Source organism: Nicotiana tomentosiformis, chromosome 10, assembly GCF_000390325.3.
Source record: "Nicotiana tomentosiformis chromosome 10, ASM39032v3, whole genome shotgun sequence".
Taxonomy (NCBI): Eukaryota; Viridiplantae; Streptophyta; class Magnoliopsida; order Solanales; family Solanaceae; genus Nicotiana; species Nicotiana tomentosiformis.
In genome coordinates this window covers 42751993-42768999 of record NC_090821.1, presented here as the reverse complement: position 1 = coordinate 42768999, position 17007 = coordinate 42751993, and the positions used below count along the sequence as shown (strand labels likewise).

Here is a 17007-nt window from a genome sequence, read left to right as displayed (position 1 = left end):
CAAGAATCCCACTTGAAAAGCCCTCTCAAAATCTCTAAAATCCGAGCTCAAAATGATGAAATGAAGCCAAAATTCTCGGACCCCGTTGATATAGGTTCTGCCTAGACACTTCCGCACCTGCGGAGCCTGGGCTCACACCTGCGCGCCCGCTGGTGTGAAAAAACTGGGTGCACCTGCAAAAATGACTAACTCTGGCTGCCTCCGCTCCTGCGACCCATGGTCCACATCTGCGCTATCATAGGTGCGGAGAAAACATCGCACTTGCGACCCTTGCTGGTCTCCACCCTTCCCGCACATGCGCTCAACCTGCCGCACCTGCGGCATCGCATCCGCGGTCCCCTTTCCGCAGGTGCGGTCACACCAGCAGCTCTTAGAGTTCAGCAAGTTCTCAAATCACATTCCAAGTCCGTTAATCACCCGATATTGGTTGAGGCCCGCTAGGACCTCAACCAAACATACCAACAAGTCTTATAACATCATACGGACTTAATCGAATCTTCAAATCACCTCCAACAACATCGAAAACACGAATTACACACAGATTCAAGCCTAAGAAACTTCAAAATTTCCAAATTCTACAAACGACGCCAAAACCTATCAAATCCCGTCCGATTGACCACAAAATTTGCACACAAGCCACATTCGACGTTACAGACCTGCTCCAACTTCCGGAATCAGAATCCGACCCCGATATCAAAAAGTTCACTCCCGGTCAAACTTTTCAAATTTTAACTTTTGCTATTTCGAGCCAAATTCAACCACGGACCTCCAAATCACAATCCAGACGCGTTCCTAAGTTTAAAATCACCCAACGGAGCTAACAGAACCATCAAATTTCCAATCCGAGGTCAAATGCTAAAAGTCAAACTAGGTCAACTCTCCCAATTTAAAGCTTCAACAATGAAATTCTTTCTTCCAATTCGATCCCGAATAACCTGAAAGTCAAAACCAATGATTCACACAAGTCAAAATACATCATACGGAGTTACTCATGCCCTCAAACAACCGAGCGAATTGTAAATGCTTAAAATGACCGGTCAGGTCGGTGCAAAGGAGATTGTTCGAAAGTGTCAACATAGCAAAATTGAACTTTGGATGCAACTACAAGACTTTTGGGATGGGTTGACACCGGCCTCACGTAGAACATTGAGCAATACAGATGGAGGCCCATTGATGAAGAAGACTCTAGAGGAGATAGTCACAATTTTTGACGAGTTATCTGAAGATGCAATCAGTGGCCCTCTGAGAGTACTAAAAGAAGAAGATCTACTGGTGTTCACCAGGTTGATGCTAACACATCTGTGAAGATACAACTTGATTCTATGGACAAAGAGATAAGGAAGTTGACCTTAGCCTCGATACAAAATGAGCCTCATACAGCATGTGATATATGTGGACGAGGACACCCTACTCATGAGTGTCAAGCCTCAACTGAGGTAGTAAATGCTGTGGGGAACTACAATTTTAATGCAATGGGTCAGAGGCACACCAGTTTTTTATGGAGTTCACCGGGAGGTACCGCGAATGCTTGGAAATAAAATAACTCTAGACCGTAGGGACAAGGAGCTCTAGCATACCAAAATCAGCAGAGGCAGCAATTTCAGCCTCAACAGCCCATTCAGCCTGGTCTAGAGGATCTAATGAAGGCTTTCATTATCAAGACAGATGAGAGGCTGGACGCTCATGGAGCAGCTATCAAAGAATTGGTCACTGGTTTGTGAAACTTGGAGAGACAAGTGGGACAAATTGCAACAATATTAGCTGAGAGGGTTCCAGGTACTCTCCCCGCTGATACAGAAAAGAATCCCAAAGAAACGCTGAATGCTGTGACCTTGAGAAGTGGGCAAGTGTTGAAATATCCCACCCTGATCCAAGATGATGTGATATTTGAAAAAGAAAGTAGGAAGCAGTTGAAAAATGATGTTGATAAAAAGAAGAAGGGCCCGATAAAACTGAGAATAAAAAGAAGAAATTTTGAGAAGGGAGGAACCTGAAGAGAGCAAGCATATGCCTGCTTTACCTTTCCCTCAAAAGCTATGTTGATTAAAGCTAGACAAGCAGTTTGCGAGATTTTTGGATGTGCTGAAACAAGTTCATGTAAACCTACCATTCACAGAAGTGCTCTCACAAATGCCTTTTTATGCTAAATTCTTGAAAGAGATCCTTATGAAGAAGAGAAAAGTAGAGGAGACCTCAATGGTCAAGCTCACAAAGTATTGCAGTGCGATATTGCAAAATAAACTCCCACTAAAGTGTGGAGATCCAAGGAGTTTTATTATACCTTGCTCCTTTGGAACTATCAATTTTGACAAATCTTACGTGATTCTGGTGCCTCAATTAATTTAATGTCTCTATCTATTTACAGGAAACTAGAAAAAGAAATCGGAAAGATAAGGTCTGTACCAATATCCTTGCAGCTGGAAGACCAAACGACTCTGATACCCGAGGGGATAATGGAAGATGTGTTAGTTCGGGTGGATAAATTTGTATTTCTTATAGACTTTATAGTAGTGAACATGGAGGAAAACAAGGAGGTTCCTCTCATCCTAGGAAGACCATTGTTAGCGACGGGTAGAGCGATATTGGATATACACGAGAGGAAACTCATGCTTAGAGTGGGTGAGGAGACGGTGACTTTTGATATGAATGTAGAAAATGGGGCATAAAAGGAAAAACCAGCTGCAAGTGTTGAGTGAAAAGTGAAGGGCTTAAAAGAGAAGGCTACACTGAGTGAGAAAGATAAGTGTGGGGTGTACCCCAAGAAGGCTGAGAAGAAGCTATCTGCCTGGATGTGCGCATTAGTTCGAAGGCGAGGAATGGAGCCCTACTTCGACTCAGACCCTAACTAGATGTTCAGGGAAGTTTCCTTTACCTTATGCTTTTTAATTGTGTGTTATGGGGACATACCACAACTTAAAGTGTGGGGTGGGGTATAATTGTATGTTGTATGTATATGTGTTAGTTTTGTTAGTTGTAGTAGTTGGAAAATTGGAAAAAAACATAAAAACTTTAAATTTTTTGATTTTTCCCCACGATGGATATCATTCGAGAGGTTTATTGAGGGATTAAAGTCTAAAGAAAAAGACAAAAAGATTTTCTCTTGTAGGTAGTGTATTAATTCCCCCTTAGTTTTTCTTTATGCCGCAGTTGTTTTCCAAGGGTTTGTTTGAACCTAGTGTAGTTAGTTTTTTTTAGGAGTAGGAAACCTTGTGCTATGAATTGTATTGAAGGCAATATCTCTTAACTTTATTATACCTTGAGAACAGTAAGTGCTTTAGTTGTGACGCTTAGGCTCAGTCTTTGACTCTTGTATAAGTACCTTAAATTGTATGATCTTAACTCTGCTTAACTGCGTTGATTAGAGTGTCTTGATAGTCCGATTGTGAGTGAGTTATGTGCCAGGTGGGTGTGAGGTTTTGTTTTATTCTGTGTATTGCATTTGATATCTAGAACTTGTCCCGTGTGTTTGCAAAGTAAAATAGTAGTTTTGTTCAGTCTTGGAAGTGATATAGGCGTTTCTTTGTTGAGCCAGTTATAAGCTTTTATCCACCTAATTGTTATGTATCTTAGTTATCACTTTTGAGCCTGTAATCCTGTTTCTTTGGCAACCACATTACAAGCCTTACCCATTTGTTCAAATTGACCATCTATTTGAATATTGTACCTCTCATGAGCACTTGCATTTGTTATGAACTTTGTAAAAGTGAAGTGTGGGGTGGTTGGTTTGGCTTTTGAGTGGAACTATTGAAATAAGGAGAAAGGTGCAATGTTTTGAAAATGTAAGAGCCACTTGAACTGAAAAAGAAAAGAAAAAAAATAGTGTATTGTTGTGCAAAATATTCTTTGATAGCGGTTAATCATGAAGTAATTGTTCTTAAGGAGGTAGGGAGTTAATGTATATTTATGTGAAGGTGGAGTTATGGGTTGACATAAGTGTGGGGTTTGTAACAATGAAATGTATGTATTAAAGTGCTTTGGGAGGTGTAGTCACTCTTATATCTAAATGTATCGTACCTACCCGTAGCCTACAGTACAACCAGTTAAAGTCCTACTTGATCCTTAACTGAATGAGCTTAATTAGTAGAGTAGTACACTACGGGCAAGCCTATGCTACGTCTTTTGTGGCATATGAATGTTGTTTCTGAGGGTGAGTAAATTATTTCTATCTTGAGTTCCTATTTATTCTTAAATTTGATTGTGTGTGGAACTACTCTCTATTGTTGTGTGAGGGCACTTGATTCATGAAGGAAAGGTAACATCGTTGACCTCTGGGTCAGAGTAAGTGAGCGGGTTATAAATAATGCTTGGTGCTTTTGAGTCAAATCTTGAGGCGAATGTTACGTTAGAGTGCTTAATCTGTTTTAATTATTCTTGGTATGATGAGTTAGGAGAGTTGTTTAAAAAGGCTGTGTCTATGTGGAGTGTAGTTTGATTGCTCGAGGACGAGCAAAGGTTTAAGTATAGGGTGTTGATGGTAGGCTAGAATTATGTATTTTAGTTGCTTATTGTACTCTAATTCACTGCACTTTACTTGTGTTTGAGCTTTAATAGGTAGTATTTTGCACTTATTATGTGTTTTATGCCTTGCAGGAGGTGATTCTGAGTTAAAAAGATAATTTGGAACTAAATTGAACAATGTGGAGCTTTGAAGTTTGAGTAGAAGCCCAAAGAATGAAGCCGATATCGAAAACCATGTATGTATAAGAAAATAAAAGAAAAGAATGCCAAAAGAGTGGAATAAGGCTGCCACGTGAAATGGATTTGCAAATGTGCCGTAGAAGTAATTAAAAAATCTTAACCTGATTAACATTATGAATTTACCAACTACAACGAGGTGTTGGACGTTGTGTCCAGTGAAGTTGTTGGCAATTTTGTTGTTAGGCATATTGTGCATCTCTTTGAATATTTCCATTAGTGCGGCGCGTAGTACGTCGCACTGGGCGGCACAGCAGTGCTATTGTGCTGCTGTCCATCAGAACGTGCTCTCTTGATTTTCCTACTAATGCCCCGCATGGCGTGTCATCCCATGCGGCGCGCCTGTATATGTTTTACATAGCAAATATCCTATTTCGGCCAGGAAAAGGTGATTTTGTCTGGGCCTGGCCCTACGTGGTATAAATACATGGAAAAAAAATTATTTTCTGGACTTTTGACACAAATTCGACCTAAGGAGGCAAATGAGGAGTTAGAAGAACACGAGCACAAGGATTTCATCATTTCTTCCTCACTCAAGACCCGAGTTTGGATTGAATTTATGTCTTCCTTTACTTTAAACTTATTTGTGATGAACTGCTTCATATCTATGGAGTAGTTCCCTTTAGGGTTTGATAGATTTGGTGTATTGATGATTGTTTGTGGATTATAACTCTAGTTTTATGTATTGAAGCGTTTTTGGATGATTTAACTGTTGTATCTATATTCACTTGTTCATATAATCGAGAGAGGCATAACTTATGATATCTTTGCATTGTCTTGTTGGTTGAGTTCATTAATTCTTCTTAGTAATCTAAAGAGGCTAGTTGAATCATTGATTAAACTTAGTTAAGAGGATAATCGAGAGAGGTTCTCCTAAAGACCAATCCACTATGCATTATTGCATATCTTCACGTGCTTAAATTGGTTCATCTTATGAGGTTAAAACTTAATCGAGAGAGGAGTTTTGTTGAACGTTTGAACTAATAATTGAGTGAATTCGAGAGACTCACTTAAACATTAGAAGTGAATTATCTAGAGTTAGATCCCAACAACTATCTTGCACCTATCCTATCAACCCCTATTTTTCTCCCACTGACAACTCCCTTGCTTATCTTTGTTTTAATTGTCATTAGTCAATAGCTTTAGATTCTCAGTTAATTTTAGTTATTCATCATATAAATCTCGATTGTTGATTCTCCTAGATAGCAATCAAGCTAGAAACTACGAAAATACTGTTTAACTCCAATCCTTGTGGATACAATATTATACTATACTATCTTTGACTAGCGAGCATAATTTAAGTGGTGTTTTGCGCTTGTCACACATCAGATGGTTTGAGCCCGGCGAGGCTAGGTTATATGGCACTGATTTAGTGAAGGATGCCTTGGTGAAGGTAAAATTTATTCAGGAGCGACTTCGCATGGCACAGTCCAGACAAAAGAGTTACGCAGATCAAAAGGCGCATGCTTTATCATTTATGGTGGGCGAGAAGGTTCTATTGAAAGTCTCGCCTATGAAGGGTATCATGAGGTTCGGGAAGAAGGGAAAGTTGAGCCTAAGCTTTATTAGCCCATTTGAGGTGTTGAGGCGAGTAGGGGAGGTTGCTTATGAACTTGCTTTGCCTCCCAGTCTATCGATAGTTCATCCGGTTTTCCATGTGTTTATTCTACAGAAGTATCATGCCAACAGGTCGCATGTGTTAGATTACAACAAGGTTCAACTAGATGTGAGCTTGGGTTATGAGGAGGAGCCAATTGCCATTGTTGGCAGGCAGGTTCGCTAGTTGAGATCTAAGAAGATTTTTGCGGTAAAGGTTCAGTGGAGGGGTCAACTAGTCGAGGAAGTGACTTGAGAGACCGAGGAGGACATGTGGAGCAGATTTCCACACTCCAAGTATGATTCTAGACCAGTTCAAGAACGAACATTTGTTTAAGAGGTGGAGAATATAACAACCCGATCGGTCAATTTACTTTCTAGATCCCCGTTCCCCTAATTAAGACTCCCCGTATGTGATTTTACTATTTTATAACTTGTGGGGAATGGTTGGTTTGGGTTTGAAAGGGTTCGGGTTAAAATCGGAACACTTGGTTCCTTAATAGTGGCCTAAGATGGCCAAGTTTGACTTGAGTCAAAAGTTTTATTAAACGACCTCGGAACCGGGATTTAATGGTTCCAATATGTTCATATGATGATTTTGGACTTGGGTACGTGTTCGAATTGAGTTTCGGGTGATCCAGGAGTGTTTCGACGCTTAATGTTGAAAGTTGGTGCATTGAAGGTTTTCAAGTTCTTTGAATTTTGTTTGACTTACAATTTGGTGTTATCGAGGTTCGTTTGGATTCCGAGTCCAGGAATAGGTCAGTATGGTAATTTATGACTTGTACGCAAAATTTGGTGTCATTCCGAGTTGTCTAAGTAAGAATCGATGCGTTCGGAGCTAGTTGAAAAGTTTAAAGTTCATAAGTTGATTTAATTTGGTTTTGGGGTGCAATTATTAGTATCGATGTTGTTTTAAGTATTCCGAGGGTTCGAGCAGGTTCGTATTATGTTTATGAACTTAATAGTGCAGTTGGATGGGGTCCTGGATGGCTCGGGTGTATTTCGGACCACCTGGAGTTAAGTCTGAAATTCTGCTGTTGCTGGTTCTGGTTTCTTTCTTCGCGAATGTGGAGGTGCAGTCACGTTCGCGGAGAAGGAATTGGGGGGCTGGGCTTTTTTCTCTCGCGTTAGCGATCACCAAGTCGCGTTCGCGAAGGTCTGGGATTGGCGGCCTTCACGTTCGCGTGAGTGGGTCCTTGTTCGCGTAGAGGAAAGGGGCCTGGGAGGGGTCAACACCCATTACCCTTCACGTTCGCGAAGGTACCATCGTGTTCGTGATGCTCAGGCGGGGCAAGCCTTCGCGATTGCGCGCGAGACTGCCCTAGCGTTCGCGATGAAAATTTTCAGGGCCTGGGCAAGCTTTGCCTTTGCGGTCACGAGATCCTTTTCGCGATCGCAAAGAAGGGTCAACTCGGCAGAATCTTGTTTTAAATCCGGACTTAGGCCCATTTTCTCTCATTTCACTTTGGGTTAGCCAATTTTGGAGCTATTGGAGAGGGAGTTTTCACCTAGAATTGTAAGGTAAGTAATTACTACTTAATGTGAGTTTAATACACGGATTAGGGTAGATTTTAACATGTAAATTGTGGAAATGATAGGATTTTGTCGAAAAATCTAGGTTTTGATAAAAATGAGATTTGACCACGAAAATAATTATGGAATTAAGTAGAAATTATATATTTGTATTCGTGAGGTTATGGACAATATTTATTTACAAAAATATTCAAAATCCAGGCACGTGGTGAATTTTAGGAACATTTCAATTTGGGGTTGGTAATTACTCTAATAGTAAAATTATAAACTTTTGAGCATATATTAATTAGTTTGTATAATATTTGGCTAGTTTCGGATTGTGTGCCACCGATTTGAGGCTTTTAGTGTGAATTGTGGACCGACAAGAGGACTTGAAAACGAGAAAAGTCTCTTGCCTAACCTTGTAAGAGGAAATTATTCTCGTAGGTGTTATAAATGGTTAGTTGCTAATAATTGTGGGTGCCACATGCACGCGATGTGTCGAGAGTCCGTGCGTAGCTAAAATTCATGCTTATGTCAGTGTAGTTTTAGGACTCTACCATGTATTACTTGTATTATTTGCACAGAACTTGTTAGTATAATTACCTAAATTTATAATTGAAATTGGATTAAAGGTTTGTAAAGACTGAGCTCCATTAATTTGAGTTTCGGCGGAATACTTGATTGTTAGCAGAATTTATGCCTTCTTTGAGTATTATTCTTATGTAGTAGTCGTTAATCGGAGTTTGTAGAGTATTCTCTATTCCTGTGGATCAGGCCGAACACCTAGGCACTATAGTAGATACATCTATGGTCTGCGCCAGTCGACCCTCGGCAGTATGCTATTCTGGATTAGGTCATATAACCTCAGCATAAATCGTGCGTGATATTGTTTGGAGTCCGATAATACTTGATTATTTTTTTTGATTTGAGACTTGAAAATTATTTGGTGTCTCTTATGTGTTAAAGACTTGGCATGTGATAGTTAGAGACTTTAAATTGATATTATATTTAAGAATCATTATTTACAGCTTCTTATTTCACTATTATTGTTATATTTCATGCCTACTTATGATTTTTATATTTTATTTATTGACCTCTAGTAAGTGTCGATGTCGACCCCTCGTCACTACTTCTTCGAGGTTAGACTAGATACTTACTGGGTACATGTTGTTTATGTACTCACGCTACACTTCTACATAAATTGTGCAGGTTCTGAGATAGGTACATCTGGTGTTCGTCCAGGCATGCATCCGCATTACCCGGAGGCCTAGTGGTGAGATACTTCCCATGCTCCGTTCTGCAGCACCCGGAGCCTCCTCTTGTTGTATTTATTATTTCTGTCTATTTTATTTCAGACAATAGTTGTAGAGAGTTTTATATATTCTAATATATGCTCGTGTACTTGTGGCATCGGGTTTTAAAAAATTCTAGTAGATATTCATGGTTTTTGATTATTAAATTCACTACTTTACTCTTATGCTTAGTTTATGCTTCACATTACTACAATCACCTACTATTTGTTTCCTTATTAAATAAAAATCAATGACTTTAAAAATATTAAAATGAACGATTAAATGGATAGTTCACCGTTGATTTGCCTAGCAACGACGTTGGGCGCTATCACGGCATATATGAGAATTGGGTCGTGAAACTTAAAATAATTAATATGGGCTAAAGATTGAAAAGTTTCTTTCATGTTATGTACAACACAGGCTAAATCGGATAAGGGTTTCAAACCTGAGCTATTTTCGGTTGGGTTGTTAGGCCAAGTGACAAGAGCCGTAATTCTCTCTTTATTATGGGGGGGGGGGGGGGGGTTGGAAGGAGGAACGATAATGAGTTATGGTATGGGTTGGGCTTGATAAGTGAACTGGGTATGTGTATGTATTTGTGGCCCTTAGAAATCTTCTTTTGCCTTCAGCAAGTGCATCTTTTAGGTCAAGTTTATGGGTCTAGGGGTTTTGATTTGGTGGGGTATCTGAAGTGGCAGTTGACATAGACAAAAATTTGAGACATCGCCTGCCACATTGGAGAGCCATTAGGGTTAGGAGCAAATCCGAAGAGTTTGTTAATGGTAGGGGCTGAAATGGACGAAAAGTTTAACCGGGGTCAAATGTAAACAATATTCAACAGTAGAGGAACAAATCCGGACCTTCTCCCTAGTTTTAGTATGGATAGTCCTACCTTTAGATTTAACTTGATAACACTAACCTCCCTTATGGTTCATGATATTAGTTTTATGTCTTTTTTAAAGAGTTCTTTGTAACAATTGCTTTAATCGATTTATCATTAATTCAAATAGTTATAATTTGACAAATTTATCATTTTTAATATAACAACACTCTTTATTAATTAATTTATGAGTATCTTTTTAATCACATTAACCAGCGCTGATGTTGGTGGAAGCAGTGGGAGTATTCTTGGCAAGTATCAACTAGGTTGTCTTCTTTGCCGTGGAAATTTCCTAAAGGTTTATCATGTACACCGTTGCTGTTTTCTGGTTGTTTCCCTTCTCTCATCTTCCTTCCTTTTACATCGGAAATTAATTTATTCCAATTACCCGAAAATAATGAAACCCAATTGAAGGAAATCACTAATGAGCTTCAGTTATAGTGTATATATAATAGCCCGTGGAGTCAGTACAAACGTAAAACAAAAGTAATGAGAAGAATTTTTAGGACATAAAAGTACTTGAGACCCAATAATGTATTGTGATAGAAAAATTAACTTAAATAGCAGCCCGGCAATATGTGTGTGTGAAGGAGACTTTGACGTAATTGGTAAAGTTGCTGCCATATGTGACCAGGAGTTCATGGGTTCAAGTCGTGAAAATAGTCTCTTGCAGAAATGCAGGGTAAGACTACGTATAATACCCTTGTGATCCGGCCTTTCTCCGAACCCTGCGTATAGCGGAAGCTTAGTGCACCTGCCTTTTTTCTTTTAGTATATTATACATGTATGGTGGTTAGGAGCTATAAATATTTTTGGCCAAGTGGTTAAGTGTATAATTTTCCGATTGTGATAGGCTTAAAAAGTATTTTGGCGATGCTATGTTTAACCTCGGCATTTTGAATCCCATGTCCATCCCCATGCAAATACATGCAGTGTGCTGTTCTTGCAATATTCTTTATAATTCCAATTGTTTCAGAAAATAGCAAGTTTTCCATTCGATCTCTATTCATCAGTTTCCATGTCTCCTTTATCAAAATTTTTATGTGTTCTCTTGCCTTTTCCTCAGAAACACCCTTTTCGTTCATATAATACTGAATTGACTTGGGGACGTCACCCCTTTTTTGTTCTTCCTGGATATAGTTATAGGGATAAATAAATTAGATGAGATACATATTTTGCTACGTCTAGCTAGCTATTTATTATTTTGAGTTAATGAGAGAGAGAGAGGGGTATAAAAGCACACCGCTGATGTCCCCATATCATCGGCGAAACGAAAAATTGTAGCAGAGCAACGAATTATGTCAGGATACTTGCTTAAGGATTTCAATTCCTCTTTGGTAATTGGATTGGTGACAAGGAAAAATGCGTGGACTAATACAATAGGAACTGCAACTGAGATCCATGCGTTATTTATATATTCTTGCAAAGTTGGCATATATCCATTGTAGTACCATCTTGCTTCTTCTAGGTAAGATTTGCACAAATCTGCCCACTACATGTCTCAAATAAAAGTGCAAAAAGTTGTATTAGTTTTCTTAATCTATTGTTTTTTTGGACGGAGTGGTTTTGTGGAGATAGATGTAACATGGTTTAATAGGTTTAATTAAATCCATCACTTTTGACATACAAAACTTATATATATATTAAATTCTGACTCGCAAATTTAAATGTACAACTGGTTTAGTAATAAAAAACTTAAAGGTTGTGTCACCAAATTTAAAATTGGATCCATCTCGAAAGAGGGGTTTGGAAAAAGAAGAGGAGATTGGAGAAATTAGGAACTAAAGGTAGGAAAAATTCTAAATATAATAAGTCTTATTAATTTTGTAAGATAGGGTAGGACGTCGATCCCTTGCTCTTTGAAAACCTCATACGCCATTTCGTTGATAGTATCGAAGAGTCCAAGGTAACATACTTTCATATAGTCTGGAAGTTGCTCCATTGCTTTTATTTCCCATCTGGATTTATATTACCATCAATCAAATTTTCACATTACAAACACAAGACCAATATGACTAATTAGAAAACTGCTAAATACTAATAAAGGAGTAATTTTCCAACTTCGTTTGTTAATTTCTTATAATTAAAGGCACCTGTCTTCTTGTGATTTAAAGTAATCTTGGTAATTGGCGGCTCAAGAACATCAAAGACTCAAAACCAAACTTTAATTATTAAGAGGCCTCGAACTTTAGAAAAATTCATATTGCTGATAACTTATTTCATGCTTTATAGTTGAGATATCTGAATTATGAGAAATAATAAAACAACAATATACTACTATGAGGTAAAAATATAAAACTAATAAATAAATTTTAAATTTTAAGAAAAAAGTAAAAAGTTAAAACAATAATACATGAGCCTAGAAGTTAAAAACTTGATATAGGAACAAAATTTTATTATTTCAATCACATTGGCTATATAATTTTTTTTAATATAAAGATCTTATAATTTTTTTTAACTAGTACCATAAATATTCAATATTATTTCAAGAAAAATTACCATAAACTAACCTATTATACTACTAATTTAAAAATGGGGCCTTACAGAATTGGGAGCCTAAAGCAAATGCTTTATTAACTTGGCCCTTGAGCCGGCACTGTTATACCATACTAATTTCTAGAGAACTAAGTCAGTAGTACAGTTAAGCAATGAGCAAATGAATAAGGAAAAATAAACCGATCAATCAACATGCACCAAATTTACACATGTAACTTATTCCCAAAAGTTACGTACTGACCTTTCAATAGCATCAGTTAAGATTTCCAACTCATCAAGAGTGCTATAAACATCATAAATATAATTTATAATTGCAACAAAAGCAACGACTTTTGTCAACATTCTTCGGCAATAGCTATATTGAGGCTCAAATACTGTCCCCTCGCAAAAAACAAAGCCTCCACCACTCTATCCCTTGAAAATGACAACTTTTCTATAGGGCATGTACTCTTCCACCACCTTTACATGAACACTAATGCTGTATGAGATAAATTATCGGTTTGTATCTCTCTATATATATACTGATAATGTAATGATGTTTTTACATTATAAAGCCACAAGCTTTAAGTACAATGCTAAACAATCCTATGTATCACTGTCTATAAAAGTGGAAATGAAATAAGGAAGAACAATATAGAAGGGGACTCTGAGGCCTGCGGACGCGGGCAGGTGTACCTTGAAGTCTCCAAACGCAACTCAGCGTACTAGTGTCGGGACTGATCGATAAGATATACCTGGATGTGAACAAAAATATGTGCAGAAGCATAGTATGAGTACACCACAACGGTACCCAGTAAGTGGCAAGCCTAACTTCGGTAAAGTAGTGACGAGGTCAGGTCAAGGCCCTACTGGAGATACTAAGAAACAAGACGACAGATATAACGGTATAATGATAATAACAAAGGAAATGAAACAAATAAGTAATTTACAGAAAGTTAACAACACAGAATCAAGACAGTTAATACAGTACGGAAAGAAACAAGGATTTACACATTAAGGAAACAAACAACCAAGGCAAATAAAACAAATAAAGAAAAGATCAACAAGGGCCACTATCGAGGTACCGTCTCGTAGTCCCAAATCATAAAAGTAACTCATAGTCTTTTTTTATATCACCGCACGATCCTTTATATTTAGTTTGAAAATTATTTTTTCGAAATAGCACCCCGCATTTTAGCCCACCTTATCACACCGCATGGCTTCTAGTAGTTCCCCAGCTAACCAAGCGTATCAAGCCCACCTTATCTCACCGCATGCGTTTCAACACCCAGACCTTTTACCACCGCATACGTATCAATAGTAGCAACGACATGGCAGAAATCTCGTGCAAATAGTAACAACAGCACGACAGAAACCTCGTGCAAACAACCAAACAATCCTCTCAACAATAACATGAATGCCAAAACATAACAACTCAATAAAATAATATTTCATAACTTACACCTTGCCTCAATAGAAACCATGGCCTTCGCAACTCAACACCAAACTCAACAGCAAGAAATTTTAAGGATAGCAAATTTCAAGTAAAGAATCCCACAGTTAAATAATAAATACGGAATTAATAAAGCAAGTAATTCAACTAAACATGTAGTACAAGATGCAAATAAGAGATAAGACAAGCAGATAAGTAAAATTAGACTAAACACGGTGGCTGTAACATGCTAAAGTAACTCAATTAAAGCATGAAAAAGAAACTACGCAGCTAAAACCGAAATCTCAATATTTAGCCCGTGTACGCACTCGTTACCTTGCGTACACGGCCTTCACATATCACAATTGTCACAACAATACCAAATCCTAAGGAAAATTTCTCCCACACAAGGTTAGATAAGTCATTTACCTCAAACCATGCTAAATCAATCAACTAGAAGGCATTTCCCTCGATTTTCCAACTCCGAACGGCTCGAATCTAGCCAAAATAAATTTCATACTATAAATATAGTTATAGGAAACTAATTTAAATAATAAAATTATGATCTTAGCAAAGAATTGAAAAATCGCCTCAAAAAGTCAACCGGGCCCGCATCTCGAAACCCGGCCAAAATTATAAAATCCGAACACTCATTCGATATCGAGTCCAACCATACAAGAATTATCCAAATCCGACCTCATTTTGCCTTTCAAAACTCAAAAAATTTGTCTAAGAACTTGTACACTTTTTCCCCAATTTTTCCAACTCAAATCCTTAATTACATGCTAATAATAATGATAGATTAGTATAATTTAACCAAAATCAAGTCAAGAACTCTTACCCCAACAATTCCTCTGAAAATCCCTCAAAATGTTACCTCAAATCGAGCTCTCAAAGTCCCAAAATGAATTATGAAAACAAACTCTTGAATTTCCCCTTTTCTGTCCAGCGACTTCCGCTTCTGCGGCCTTTGGGTCGCTTCTGCGACGCCGCACCTGTGGAAAAACCATCACAGGTGCGGAAAACACTTAAGTCCCAAAATTCAGCTTCTGCGGACCATGGCTTGCACTTGCGAGCCCGCTTCTGTGGAGAACCCCTCAGCTTCTGCGACCATTGCCCAGGCCATCCCTTGTCCGCATCTGCGATCTCCTCTCCGCACTTGCGGACTCGTAGATGCGGATAACTCCTCGCACCTGCGCTCCCAACTGGGCTTAGCCAAAATCGCACATGCGATCACAATATCGCTTTTGCGAGTCCGCATCTGCGGCTAGTCCCTCCGCAGGTGCGATGACACCAGAAGCTGGAAAGGTTTAGCAACTTAACAAGTCCAAATTTCGATCCGAATTTAAACCGAATCACACTCGGGCCCCCCTAATCGCGTCCGAATATACCAACTAGTTTCAAGACACATAACGGACCTACTCGAACCCAAAATTCATATCAAACAACCCAAATTCTACGAATCACAACCCAAATTCAAGCCTATGAACTATGAACTTCTAAATTCAGAAACCAACGCCGATTCATACCAAAACAACTCCGATTGACACCAAATTTGCACCCAGTTCATAATTGACATTACGGACCTATTCCAACTTCCGAAATCGGGATCCGACCCCGATATCAATAAAGTCCACTCCCGGTCACTGCAGCCTAGCATAAAAGAGCACCAAGAATGGGTAGACAAGATACCGGGTGCCCCCAAATTGATACCAAAAAGAGGCGCCGGTAGGTTTGTGGAATAACCTTATAGGGAGAAAGCAACTCCCCATGCCATACCAAAAACTTTCAAGATGCCCCCGTGCCTCAGAATCTATGACGGGACGATTGATCCTGAGGACCATGTGACCCATTACATCACTGTAGTAAAGGGCAATGACCTCACCAAAGAGCAGGTGTCCTCCATCTTGTTAAAAAAGTTTGGTGAGACCCTCACAAGGGGGGCATTGGCAGTTGCCGGCCAACTCCATACAAACGTTTGAGGAAATGGTGGACAAGTTTGTAACAGTGCATGTCGGGGGTAAAGAAGGCCAAACCAAGGTAAACTACATCTTATCCATCAAGCAATCCCTAGGGGAAGAATTGAGAGACTTCTTAGCTCGGTTGAATAGAGTAAGGATGACCTTGTTGAATGTCTGTGAAGGAATGGCTGTAGCAGCCTTCTAGAATGGGTTGAATAGAGAAGGGTCGAGGGCGGCCAGACAATTACTAAGCCGATTGATGAAATACCCACCGGCCATATAGGACGAGAACCATAACGCTTATTGTGCTGAGGTCAGAGCAGACAAGGACCTTAATGGGCCAACCCGATGACTTATCACAGTGCAATCCAAACCCCAGAGGGAAAGTAGGGATAATACGGGAAGAGGCCCTCCAATGCTGCGATCAGGTAGAGATCGACATCAACCTTACATCAGGCCAACCGTTCCCAACTTCCGCCGCAAGGACGGCCCCTCTAGGACAAGATCATATATCCCCAGAAATGGCCGAGGTATGGTTCCTTTACTATCTACTCATAACTTATATGTGTCACCTACAGAGGTGGTCTATTCACTCAAGAAGCTCGGACCGAAGGTGAAGTGGCCACCAAATATAAGGTCCGACCCGAACACAAGGAAGTCGGACGCCTTCTGTGAGTTCCACCAAGACTGAGGATACAAGACAGAGGATTGCCACGCTCTAAGGTTGGAAGTGGTGACTCTACTGAAACAGGGACACCTCAAAGAGTTGCTCAGTGACAAAGGCAGGAACACCATAGCAAAAAGGGCGAGTATGCTCAGGCCCGCCAAAGTCACCATCTCCCACTCGTACAATCAACATGATTTTTGGAGGCAACAACAACACCTCCATCAATGACATCAAGTTCACCGCCACTCACAGACTCAAGAGATCAATCACGCACGAACGGTATGACGACCTTGAAGAAAGTATCATCTTCGATGAGTCGGATGCCGACAATTTGGCTTTCCCTTACAATGATGCACTTGTTATTATTTTACGCATTCTTAACACTGATGTTAGAAGGATTATGGTTGACGACGAAAGCGGAGCATGCATTATCTGTCCTCGAGCCCTCGTACAAATGCGGCTCAAAGATAAGATAGTGCGGCACTGCATCA

At 39.3% G+C, this 17007-nt stretch overlaps 1 pseudogene; it reads right to left on the bottom strand.

Moving 5' to 3' along the window:
- Window positions 1-10805: 10805 nt before the first annotated feature.
- Window positions 10806-15741, bottom strand: LOC104111538 ((R)-linalool synthase TPS5, chloroplastic-like; annotated as a pseudogene).
- Between the last annotated feature and the right edge of the window lie 1266 nt (window positions 15742-17007).